Genomic DNA, 14293 nt, shown 5'->3' on the forward strand with positions numbered 1-14293 from the left:
AATTGAAGTGTGTGTCCTCTCCTGTTGTGACTATGCGAGTATACGATGCTGCAGGGGCGGGGATGCGGTGCTCCTTGCTCATATTACACGCTGATAATGTTTTTCGATATTTGAACTTTCAACACATGTGTCATGATGAAGCGAGTGCGGAAATAAGCAACGAATACGTGCACTGAAGGCGCTAATGTGTGGTTCGCAGAGGGAATCTCGAATCATGATTATGATAAAATGGTACAAATTTTAAAATAAATCAAATCAATTTTGTTTATAGCCGTACTGGTTAATATTCATAATTCCAATAGTGATTCCTAAAATAATTTTGTTTAATTTAAATTATTGTCGTTTCATTAAAGCTTCCAATTCCAAGAGCCATTTATAAAATAATTATGTTTAATATAAATTATTGTAGTTTCATTAAAGCTCCTGGTTTACAGGATATTAAAAAGCTTCATAAAGTTATCCTAATCCATCTATCAGTGGAGATATTTTTGAGTCTCAAGCTTGAAAGAGATGCGACTTACCTCAACGGTATTTAAGATAAGATTTCGATAAAAGGTAGGGGAAGTACTGCGATGAAATGTTCATCTTTGTTTGGCATAAGTCTATTCGGGGCGTCCTTGTTATTCAACAAAGATCATACATTTATTTCTTGCTGCCCCGATCGAATTACCAATCTCTTTTCTATCACGCGATCGTCTCTACCGCTACTTACCTATAAAGGGGACATGTCTTGCCATGTTGGTAATTTATAAAAGATGTAAGATAATTGTTGCATAGCATTTAATGCGGCAGCTAAATAATAATCTATTTTGTAGCGTTCATTTTATATTAACGATTATTTATAAGCGCGCGCAACTGTCAGGCAACAATAAGAACTGCAGTACCAACAACAAAGCGTCATAATAACAGTATTAAATGGCATGTTGCAGTGAAAAAGCGTCAAGTCATAAACTGCTCATCAGTCTTGGCAATGCCAACTATCACCGGCTCCCTTTCGTACACCCTTTCTTGCCTGCCAGCCAGCCTGCCTGCCACAGAGCTCTGTAATTATGCGCTCAGTAAAAGTTCAGAGTATCACAACTCATTGTCTCTGGCGCGACGCGTCGCTCAGGAAGTGCAAAGCGCCGGCAGCAAAACATGCCATGAAGCGATGGGCTTCCCCGCCAACCCTCGCCCCACGATACTCGCCGACGCCAGCCCCGTCCTTTGGCTTGCCTTTTGACGCTGATAATGCAATTTCCGCCACCACCACCAGCACCACCAACCAGACGCTACTGTAATTTACTGTTATGCAATGTTTCATTTTATTCAGCGGCACATTTAAAGTAAAGTGTAAGTGTAGCTTACCACGCGCCCCGGGTCTGAGCCCCGACGGGCAGGACAATCAAACATAGTTTTTGTTTTCTTCCTTCTACTACATATTTATCTACATAAAGTTAATTGAAAACATTCAAATGTCGAGTCAGGCGGCTTCAATCACCACCACCAGCATGACAATCCGCGTGTCCTTCATGGGGCCCTGCGTGATGTGTCAACATCTTTCTGCACATAATCCGCATCTGCACCAGGACACGCACTGGCTGACCACTTTTTTTTTGGCGGAGAATGCCTTGCTTTAGTCTTTATTACAAATTGGTTTTCTGTAGTTTTCTGCTCGCATGTTTTGTGCACGAATTGCACGTGAAAAAGAGCACCGCCCGAAATGAATATGGAGGACAAAAAATCAACAAGAACAACTATTTACCCTAGAAATAATCCAATGGTATTCATAAAACGGAACAACAAACAAAATCAGCGGAGACAAAAATTTATTTGTGTCTACACAAATTTATTTACACACAAGGACACATTACTAAACAATGAAATTTTTAATGCGTTTTATATTTTATTGAGCAGGTTGAGAGATACTAGATTTTTCATCTCCAAAAAAAATACAATTTCTTAAAAGTTTTAAGGCCTTATCAATTTCGATCGATCGTATTTGTACATTTGTACATTTGTAACGCATTCAGCCTGGAGTTTAGACCACTATTTAGATTATACGTATTTTGCCCAAAAGCGTTTAAATAATTAATTCATATGAATATATTAGCCAATGACTTAGACCATTATTTAGATTATAGATATTTTGCTTGAAAACATTTGAATAATTAATTCATATGAATATATCGGCCAATGACTTAGTAACAACCATTCTCATATTGAGGAATCGGAATACAATTGGAAAATTGTATTAACATAGTCAAAATTATTATCATAAATTTATTACCATTATGTGTTCTTTAATAGTTTAGTTAAGTTTGTGATGATTGATTGATTGTCAAATTGCTTTTCGAAAAATGGATAAAAAGTAATTTTAAACGTAATAGTTTAAGTTTCTTTCAACTGTCACTGAACGGCAGAAAGGAAACCCCACTTAATATTAGAGGAAATCCTTTCCCAGTGCCTAATCATTCCTCCTTAGATACTGATCGACATCTTGGAGTTTCCAAACCAAACTGATAACCATTGCAAAACACTGTCTTAGTAATTCAATACGGCATACGCACAGAACATTTCATAATATGCTCCCATAATGATAAGTATCTTAGGAAACTGTAAAGGACAAACAAGCAGGTAAACATTCAACTATACATACTGTATAGATAATAAATCATTTGGTAATTTCCGGAAAAATTTGAAGCACGTCAAACGTCATAAGATAGGATTGTTGGCTTACTAATGTTAGAGTATGAAAAGAGAGTGGAACAAAAAAAAAAAAAACGTTACAACACACGCAGAAAATGGCCAGCAAACATTATATATATGCATGTGTATGTGTGCGTGCTGTCTGTTAACGAAGTGAAATCGAAAGCTCGCCCATGCGGTCGGCATGGCATTGTCACTTTGCCTCTGTCTGGCTGTCAGATAGAATGTTTTATGTGTGAGGCGCCACTGAGATACACCTTTGGCTTGACCTGTCGCGGCACAAGCAATATAAATTAAATGTGGAGAGCTCGGATATGCGAACGCATTTGATTTGCCGTCGATTTAAAGCCATGCGAGCAAATCCATTTGTCCAAATATTGCGAAAGCGTAAAAGTCACGTGGCATTCATAATTCTTAAAATAGGGCCCCAGAAATTATGTAGCAATGCTAAGTGCACCCATCCAAGCCCAACAGCTTGCCATGTTGTACGTGACCAGCATTTGTCGCCTCTTAAAGAGAGCTTAAATTGGTTCTTCTGAGGGTATCCTGGCCAGCAACAATGCGAATTGATTTTGATGCTAAGTGCTGCTGCTCATGACTATAGAATGGAATTAAAATCATATTTTTGTTTGAGAACTTAAAACTTTAAGTGGCAAAAGTTGCTACGTGACAATTTGGGGGTGCCGCAGTTTATCACGTGACAAGTTTTGCAGTTTTCTACTTATTTTTTGCAAACTCACCCACACACACACCCACACACCCACTCACCCACATGCAGACTCAAGTACAACGCGTTTCGTTTTGATTGCAAGAAAAAACAGCTTTTCATGTGTGCAAGAAATAAATAAGCAAAAAATAACCCCACTACAAAGGAGTTGACGACAAAAGCGCACTGCGAAAGTGAACTTCGGTTACAAAGGCGATACAAAGACATTCAAGTAGATGAAAATACATACGTGTTGGCACCTTACCCAACGGTTAAAAGAATGACAATTGTGCCTTCTGAACTATGATTTAGACTAGTTCATAGTTTTTGAACTAATTTCGAATAATTTTCACTAAGAATTAATGAGATAAGTCCAAGTACCTATCTAAAAATTTTGGGTACATGTGTCTTTCTATTAACCCATGTAACTGACAGCAGTACTAAACGATTTTTTGGAAGACCTTAAAAAACCAAACATCCCATCTGTATTTCTAAATACAACTCTCTTATCTAAGCAGTTTGTCGTACACTTTATTTTCAACCATGAATAAACACTTAACCCAGCTATAGAACTAGCTAGTTCAGTGCTAGTGTACAACGCATGGGTATCCACAAAAGAAGTATTTAAAAAACATTGAGTCAGAATACAAGAAAATAAACAATACGCCTTTTGAAATGCTAAACGTACTGACTATCGCAGACACAGTCACACTACCACTCACATACAAACGCACACGCGCGAATATAAAAATACAACCAAGGATACCCGACAGTTCCTCACACTCTGCCTGTTTGCGTATTTTAAGTAGCCCGGTTTTTTTTCTCCTTGACATGGGGCTCAGCGTAAAGAATAAAAAGAAAACATTTATCTTGTCGTATTTATTTTGGTGTGCATTAATTTTGTTCCATGTTTGACAGAAAATTGACTTATTTGCATGTGTTTAATGTGAACAAGCTGTTCAATATCCAAGCACAAACATACACGCGTAAAAGCAAAGGCGTGCGCTGATAAGTAGACTACATTTTTTGAGGGGGAAGCCACAGGTGTAGAAAATGCCAAAGTTGTGATTGATGGCAAGGATGAAATTATGAGATTTATTTATATTTTGAACATAAAACGGGAAATGATTGATTTTAGATAAATCTTCAAGCAAAACTTGTTTGCGATATTCCAGATTTAAAATGTAATTTTGTTGTCAGAATGAAGTGATTATTGAGTATAAAATCGATATGTATAATATCTGGGGTTGACTAAGTCAAAATCACATTCAATTTATAAACTTTATTACCAAATGTTTCTTAAACAATTTTTCGGCTTTCATCTGTCAATCTGAAACCAAAACATTTCAAGCATGTTTATAGAGTCATAAAATTCAAACAATTGCCCACAATTCAAGCCGACAAATGAAGTTATATTAGCCACACATCGGTTCCAATCATGAAACAACAGCCAAATGCATTTTTAATGAAGCACCACAGATAGACAGTATATACGAGTGTGAGTGAGTGTGGTGTGTTTGTGCTTCGGTTAGCAGTCTATAGCGTACCTGTTGATTATTGGCAGTACAGCGTCTAAAATAGCCACAGTACCAACAACATCAGTAGCTAGACTCTGGTAATGGAAAACAGCGTACAATGTCAGCTGAAATTGCGATTGTGTTAAAACTCTATAAATACCAAAGTAACATAAAACAGCAACAACAACAAGGACAAACTGATATTGCAACAACAACAGTCGTAACAACATCAGCACTAACGGTGAACACAATCTAATCCGTTTATTGCATTTTAAATGCGCTACAAGCTTTCATTTTGTTAGCCATGTCCAACAAAAATATCAACACAAATTCAAGTCCTATAGGTAGGCAATGATTTAATGCAGCTTCTATACTAGGCATGCATGCATATAGAATTAGGGTACGTATATTTGTTGTAGTTACATATGTATGCACATTATTCCTATGCAATTACTGTGTCCGACAGTGAAGTTATTAATTCGAATGATAAATGCACAAACCAAATTAATATTATATGCAGAGCGAAAACTAAAATGGAGGAACAAATGTCAAGTAATTGTTACAAGTTGAAATGAGAAATCGCACGCATAGAGAAAACTTCCCCCACCCCCCACATACACATACAAACCACGGACGTCACGTCTGTATAATTTTCAATGCTAATGCGCTTATCTGCAAGTTAGCAAACGCCAAAAGGAAGCCAGATCCACAGGCACCGCAACCGCCACTCTTTTCAAAATTTAATGTAATTTTACACCATATTAGGCAGCAGGAGGCTGCGGCTTGCATGCCACAATCAGAGTGTGTTTGTGTGTTCAACAGTGTGGCAGCAGCTTGCAAACAGTTCATGCAGCAAACCACACGTGCACTAGTTGAAGAACACAAACAAATTTTGTGTGCAGCAACTTTCTAGATATAGATAGCAGATGCAGCGGCCAAAAGTGAAATTGCCGGCACTTGCCCAAGCATTTTTAAGCCTGAAAGTAGGTGAAAGGCACACATGTGCTTCTCACTTGAATGAGATACAATTTAAACAAATTGCAATAATATTATAAAATATATATTTCATTTTTAGAGACTAACTTATTTATTTATTTATTTATTTATTTATTTATTTATTTATTTATTTATTTATTTATTTATTTATTTATTTATTTATTTATTTATTTATTTATTTATGTCAACAAATATTGACTGCCAGCATAGGAAATAGAACATAAAAATTATAAAAAGCATCTTATAAGCTAGAAAAGCTAGAAAAGAAGGAGAAATCTAATCAAATTAAAATAATATCTAATTAACGCCTCCGACCCGGTGGGGGAATATTACCCTTCGGCTAGCTATGTATAAACGATATGTTATAAACGATTAAAAATTGTAATAGTATTATATTATATTTGGAAATAATTTTGTTGTGTATTTTTATTTATGTTTTAATGTAAATTTAAATATTTAAATTGTTATAAATGGTTTTAAATGCAATATACTTGTAGTTATAATAGTAGTTGAAGAAGGAACAATGCTACCGATTATCACATTTACTGATACTCTTAAACACTGTCGAAAACTCCCATGGAATTTGTATATTTCTAAATGACTAAATAATGTACTCTGCTTATATACAATCTACAAGGTGTGTTCCAAAGTATATGTATATGCTATTCAAAGATTTATTATTAAGAGAGTATTGTATATTTGCAGCTATATTGTAGATTTAACGAGTAATCTTCGTATGGTTTTCGAACTGTATTCGCTACGGATTGCTTTATTTTATTAGAATTTAATTATCTTGCACGCTTTATACCTCCATTGTTTTTTCTGTCCAATGAGTAATATTCTTCGATATAACAATAAATGTAAATTTTATTAATTTATTTATTTTTTAAATGTCAATTTTTTGTAATGAAATTTCTTATTTCCCATGATGAAGATAAGCAAATTTCAGTTAAGATATTTGATGAGTCCGCTTACCAAGAAACATACCTATTCTAGTAGACGTCACTGTATTTATGGATGCGTGCATCCAGAAACTTACAGAATAGCTTATCAATTGCCACACACTTTTAATACAAATCAAATAACAAAGTACCTACTCGTACTCACAAAAGTTTCGCTTTTGCCGTTGCAGTGCAACTTTGGGACTGATTGGCGCTGGCTCCTTTTTGTCCTTCTTGACGGCTCTGCCAATATTATTTGTAAGATAAACTTTTGCTCAATTTGATTTTTAACTGAAAAGAGAAAAAAGTTGAACTTTTTACCTGCTTTGTGCTGTTGATGCTGATTCTCTACCTTTGGCCTGTCGTTAAACAAACTTATCCAATAAAAGTTTTGTCAACATTGATTTAAAAGTGAGTCAGGGCCATATATCAAAATGTTTGAAAAGTTGGCGTTTGTTTAAAAAAATATATATGTATATATTAAGCAAACATACACACACACATACATAAATATATATATATGTATGCTTAAACATACATACTACTTATTATGCACTTAAGCAGCTGCTTTTGCCTTGTTGGCAACAAAAAGTGTTAAGCATGGCGCATAAGGAGCCAAGGCTTTGGGTTGGCTGACTGGCTGCCTGGCTGCCTAGCTGCCTAGCTGGTCGCCTAGTCGGCCAACAGACAAAGTTTCCATTGCCGCTCTTATTCTTGCTGTAGTTGTTTTTGTTCCGAATGCACTGGATATAGCTGGACGTTGTTATAGCTTCTTTGTCTACTTCGTACTTAATACCTTAATAGTTGCAAAAGTTTTGCGTTGCGGCGTTAGCTTAAGTAGCTGTTACTTTGCCTCTTTAACTGTTTCTGGTTCTGTAGGTGGGAGAGTATTTGTGCATTTGTCTTGCGGTGGTAGGTAGTGCTTAAAATAACTGTAAAAGTGCCAACATAAATCTAGCCACAACACAACATCTTTTATGTTGCCAACACCAAGAAGTTAATGTTATTTACTCCAAACTCAAACGCAATCGCCATGAACTTCAAGTCCATTCCACACTGCATCACACAGATTAAAAACTTGGGGAAATAAATTGACTTGTACGAGTATATCTTTTGCATATTGAATAAAAGTAAAAATGTGTTCGGCATATTAAACACAAAAGCAAATTCAAATCTCAACGCTCGTCCATCTGACTGCCTCTGAGATATCGAAAAGTGATTTCTCTTGTTGGACTTACGGATTAGCGACGTCGCCGTCCACGCAGCAAATCCTGAAGCGCTTCGTCTGCGATTTTGACAATGAGCTGCAATATAAGTTTAAGAAAATATCCACGTGGCTGAAGTAAAGAAGCAGAACAGGAAAACATTTTGTCTTAAATATTGATAGAAACAGTTTAAATGTATTTGGAGAACCAACGTAAACCGACAGTAGTAAAAAGAAAAAAACAGGCGTAACAAGTGACAGAAACGATTTAAAAAGTTAAGAAAAATATAAAATGGTACATCCGTTCTATTTGCTTTGAACAGAAGTCGCATCCATTCATCAACGTGCAAACAAGAGCGATGAGTATGATTTTTAAGAAGCCAAGTGATTGATTTATTAGTAGCAGATATTTCTGATATGCTCTAGTCAAGTTCATTGCAAATATGAAAATGCCCTCTCAAAGAAATATTTAAGCACAAAACAAACATTTATATAACGATATTCGTAGCCAATGCTATAACAGGTAGAATTATATTCCGAAAATGTACACCCGTATCATTGGGATAAAACAAAACTATCATGATATTTCTTATCAGCATTTTAGAATACCTAAACTATTTTACTAGTACTTGAGTTCCAGTGAATTGCTTGCATTTATGGGACATTTATAAAAAATAATAACACATAAGATTTTTTATTAATATCATAAGTAAAATCGCATGTTTTTTTTTTAATGTTAGTTACTTTTACAAAATGTTATTGCTCTTCTTTAGATGCTATCAATATTGGAATTGTCTTCGTATTAGGCAATAAAAATGAATCTTTAATTGCTTGCACTGGACACATGATTTGTGTAGGAATTACATCATTGCAATTTTCTTTATTATTATTCATAAAGCTGCTCAGCAGCGTCCGAACCAATTGATAAAATTCAACACCATTTGAACTGCATTGCGTTTGTGAAATTGTAAAATGTTTCGCATGTTTCACTTGTGTATTTTAATACTGTTGACATTTAATTATGCCCGAGAATAATTTAAGTAAATACAAATGCAAAAATGTGCTGTAATTCATGCTTAAATGTGTGTGGCTGGCGTATTGAAACCGCAATACTTTTTCAAATGCTGCGCGATTTTTGCTATTTACACACATGTATACTCGTGCATACGAATATATAGTATTGATGTGTATGTTTGGATGTAATTGTATAACTATAAATTAAATTAATTTGCAGTTGTGAGCGGCGGCTACACAAATTTACAAGTGGCCAGCGCTAATGAGCCAAACGCGATGAAAATTGATAGCGGTCTTGTTTTTGTTAGCTGTGTGGAGGAGGGGGTAGCGATAACAGTACGGGGTTCGTGGGAAAGAAGAGAGGCAAACAGTTGGTGGCTTAAGGGATTAGCATCATTATACAGTTTATTTATTAATGTATAAACATTTCGTTGTGGTGTAAAATGTAATTTCATTTAATTGTTTTTAATTTCCATGTATTTATAATTTAATGCCGCCTATAGCGCGAGTGTCACGCTTAGCGCCAACGCTCACTTGAGTGTTGCAAAAAGCTCATTTACTGTTTTTTTCTCTGCCACACATAAATTAAGCGCATGACTTCCATTTAGCTGCAGGTTATGAGTGACTACATCAAAGAGGCGCGTGGCCCACGCGGCGTATGCGCAATGGACGCTAATGAGGCGGGAACAAGTCCGGGGACGTGCTGTAATTATGCAAATTTGTAATGAGTGTGAAAATTGTTTTACCCGCTACAGCGCAAAGCGAGTGTGGGCGAAAGGGGCTTCATTGCGGACTAGCCCGCCTGCCATGAATTGGACGAGCGAATGAATATGCGGCACACTCATTGACTGACTGTCTAACTGTTAGACAGAGGCCGCGGCAGTAAGCTAGTTCCCATTCAGTTGGTAGTTCCTTCAACGTCAGCAATCCATTTACAGCACAACGCACACGCAACCCCATTTGACTGGCATTTGCTCTTTAGATTTATACGGATTTTGTCTCAAAAAACATGCATTTGCACTTTTATGTGGATTTCATGAAAAGCCGATTTCATAAAAGCGTGCATCCCCTTCCCGACACTCAGCCCCTTGTGTGCCTGCCTAAGTGCCTGCTCGCATTCGCCGTTAGTTCCTAATAAAAATATCTTTATATTGCGCATACGCCGCGTGTTCATTTCCATGTGAATTGAATTTGGCAAAATTTGCTTAAATTGAAATGTTTTAATTGACAATTCGCAATTATAAGTATCAATGAAATAAGCACTTGGCTAACACAAAACTATGCGCGATACAGAGAACGGCAACTAAAAGGGATGTTAGAGGCTTGAAAAATTTGTAATTTGCTTTATTGCTAAGAGCGTTCCTCTCCAGGACGGTCTACTAAATAATAAAAAATAAATATGTGCATTGTTTTCACTTCGCACTCTTTTCTTAAATAAATAACTATATATGCATGTATGTAACTATGTATATACAATTGTTTTAATTTATTGTTACAGTGCTAGTTGATTGTTATAAAAAGGCACAGTTCGATCCTTCTCATTGAATTTTTCACAAGGACCTCTTGAATAATCATAAAGTTCTGATGCCACACACAACACACACACACACACACACACACATGTCTTACCAGTAATTTATAACTTACATCTTTATTTAAAACTGAATATAATGCAGTTTGTACTAAAGGTGTAGTTTTTAGCTTGCTTGAGGACTATTTAGGGCTAAAACAACGTTTGGTATTATTGCAAACCAAATCAAATATTTAAAAATGTTCAAGTGTTGGTTGTTGGGTTTGCTTATGAAGATATTGGAATCAAAATATAGGTTGAGACAACATTGTTTTTATACACAATGATGTCGCGAACAATAACAATAGTTGACCAAATGTGAATTATTGATTTCATGTTTTGTATTTCGATTTAATGCGAAGAAACGCGACGAAACACAAAAAAAGCAGTGAAAAATAACAACATTTGGAGAGCTCGAATAGTCATATGTACATATTTTCATTTTTGAATATGTAAATAGCAATAAAATGTAACTAACAATCTAAATGTTTATTCTTGTAAATTATGTATTAATTTAAAGTATGTAATACAGAACGCAATCGTTAGAACAACATTGTGATATTTTTCTCCCTCAGAACTCACGCGTCTCATCAATGGTCCCAGTTCATAGGTACATGACCTGGTGTTCAACTTTAGAGGTATTACTGTACTATATGCCGACTGTCTTTTTCAATTAAAACGCAAATGCCCACGCACCGAGCTCGACAGAGCGGCGTGTTATATGCAAATGCAGATTTTAAGCCTTGCGGCAGCTTTCGCAAACAGATTGTAAACAAATAAATGCCGTCAGCCGCCAGGCAAACACACAGACGCACACACATTCTGAGCCCATTGACTGGTTGACCAGCGTGCTACAAATGGTTGCCAATTTATGCGAAGCTGCTGGACGCTGTTAACAAACAGTTGGACTGTTGAGCTGGGCTGGGCAACCACAACGCAGTTGCCAACTCATATTTTACTTTTTATATATCGCATTTGCGCCTGGCAACGTTTTTCACACTTAAGTGGTTAAATTGGCTGTGATAAATTGTTAGGCAGTCAATGTCAAAGTTTGCGATTGTGGAGGTGACATGCAAAAGCCCCATACGAGCGTAAGATATTGCGCCCTACTCTATGCTACATATGCTCTTATTCATAGAGATTCTCGGAGTGTGTGAGTGTGTGTGTGTGTGACAGTAATCATAACACACACATAAGCTTGTATTATTACAGCTGCGTGACATATGACAACTGGGAATTAATATGTGTCCATGTGTGTGTGTGTGTGTGTGTGTGTGTGTGTGTGTGTGTGTGTGTGTGTGTGTGTGTGTGTGCGTTAAAGCAGCAGCAGAAGTCAATGTCATAATATGAGTTGTCTGCCTGTCTGTGCCTGATGGCAACCTTTTAACTGCAAGAAATGAGCTCCGAATGAGCCATGAGTAGTTAGTGCGCTTAATGAAATGTCTAGCCAAATGTATTTAAGCCATGGCTGCCACTTTATCTTCGTTACTTGCTTACTTACTTACTTACTTACACTTGACAGATATTAAAGTTGTGCATCAATTAGTGGCACAGTTGCTGCAACGCCGCAACGTCCGTAAAGTGCGCGACTATATAGTATAGTATACCCAACTAGGCAATGTCAGCAAATTTTCGCCCGTATCGCGCCATTGGTATCAGACAGTGTTGATGTGCATATCATTTTTATGGGCATTTCATGCAAAATGCTTCACTTTGGCGGCAGAACCAGGAACAACAACAATAACCACATATACGAATACTCGTTGTGACGCTGTTGACTATAACTGTGACGGCAAGGACGTGGCCAGGCTGCACTCTGCGCTACTATTACATTACAGGGAGTATTTATATATTTCAAATCATAATATTAACGCTATTTATTTTGTAATAAATACGATTATTGTTGCCCTATATAGTGTAGATCATCAAGAGTACTTAACACTTCAAACAACATCTCTTTATAGGTAAGCCCTACAAATTACACTTGATTATTTTGTTGTCTTACCTGATGTTTAGATTAGAACAAATATCCTCCACAATCTTTCAACTATAAGCTATTTTTCAATTATGTAAAGTTAAGAGTATATTGCCAAATTACTTAAAATTAAACTTCCTTCAGCGATTTATCTGAAAACACTTTTTATTTCATTTAAAGCTGTTAAAAAAGCTGCAAATATTGTAAATGATATTTTAAGAAATTTTTAATACATATACATATAATATATAATTTTTAAAGCATTTTCTTGCAACTGAAGTATTATTATTTTAAGCCATATACACAATTTACAAAATTACTGAAAATTATAGCTTGCATTTTTTAAAAGTATTGCATTGCATAATTCAAAAGTATTCCAGTTGTTTCTACAGAGCTAATTAAACATTTCTAATGTTCACCAGAAAGCCTCTGCACAATAGCAACAAAGTTTTCTACAAAATATTTGTAGCTCATCTCTAGTTCGTTGTCGCCGTGTCTTAATAAATCCATATTTTTTTGTCTGTGCGTCTAACTTGCCGGCTGACCGAGTGCATTTGCAATTTATAAGCGTATACGGATCTACAAACATACATACATCTACATTCTCGCATCTACTGTTTTTTGTTGTTGTTTTTTTGTACTTGTAACTACAAAATTTTTTCAACACTCTGCGCTCTGCTGTCAGCGCCATCGTCAACGTTGTTGCTTGGCAAAACGAAACAATGGAAATGTAAATTGTTTTTATGTCTTTGTTTTAATTTTTGCGGCACAACACAACAACGTATATATATGCGTATGTATGTACTTGTATGTGTGTGTGAGTGTGAATGTGTTTTTGAGTGTGATTTCAGAAACAAATGCATATTCGGCAGGCTTGTGCAAGGATTTTTGCGCTGTTGTTTCATTTTTTGCGTAGCACACAAGCCACATGCAACAAAAGCAACACAAGTAACTACAGCAACAAGAACAGTAAGTCTATACTATGGATGGCAGTCGGGCAACAGAGTCTGAGTCTCGATGTTCGCTTAGTTTTCATTGTCGCCGGCATCGTGTCGTTGTCGCAATTTTTTGTTAATTTGCATACGTGCGACTTGCCGGAGACGTGTTGCTGGCCATGCCGCAATGTCGAGGTGGACGTGGCCGTTGCACCCGCCAACTTGTTCATGACATTGACGTATTTATATGAGCCACTGGAGACCGTACCCGAATACAATCTACAACTCCAGTTCAACGACACCACGTAGCCACAATAAAAGCTTCATTAGCTGCCATCAGGATGGCCTGCTTAGAAATGTAGACAACACATGAAATGGTCTAGAAAAAATAAATTGAAGCTGGAATTGTTTAACATGCGTGTCATTAAATTTTCATCAGCCACCACAAAATGAAAATTGTAGCCATGGCCTAAGAGGCAACCAACTGTACGACGGAACTGTAAACGGTTGTAACTGAAGTCCAAGCCCCACAGCAAGCTCTGCCACAAATCCCAAAACCCCCGCGGGCCAGACAAATGGCAAAGGATGCTTATACTCCCCCACAACCGGGGGACTGTGGCATCTGCTGATATTGTCATTACATGCTTCAAGGATATTTCTGTGGCGTAACCAAGGCAAATGTACTTTTGACAGTTGAAACCGAAGACAAAAGCGGCCACTTGAAAGGGTTGGCCGGCCTGTGATGGT

This window comes from Scaptodrosophila lebanonensis, unplaced genomic scaffold (genome assembly GCF_003285725.1).
Source record: "Scaptodrosophila lebanonensis strain 11010-0011.00,11010-0021.00 unplaced genomic scaffold, SlebRS2 tig00000113-arrow-arrow-pilon, whole genome shotgun sequence".
NCBI classification, from domain to species: domain Eukaryota; kingdom Metazoa; phylum Arthropoda; class Insecta; order Diptera; family Drosophilidae; genus Scaptodrosophila; species Scaptodrosophila lebanonensis.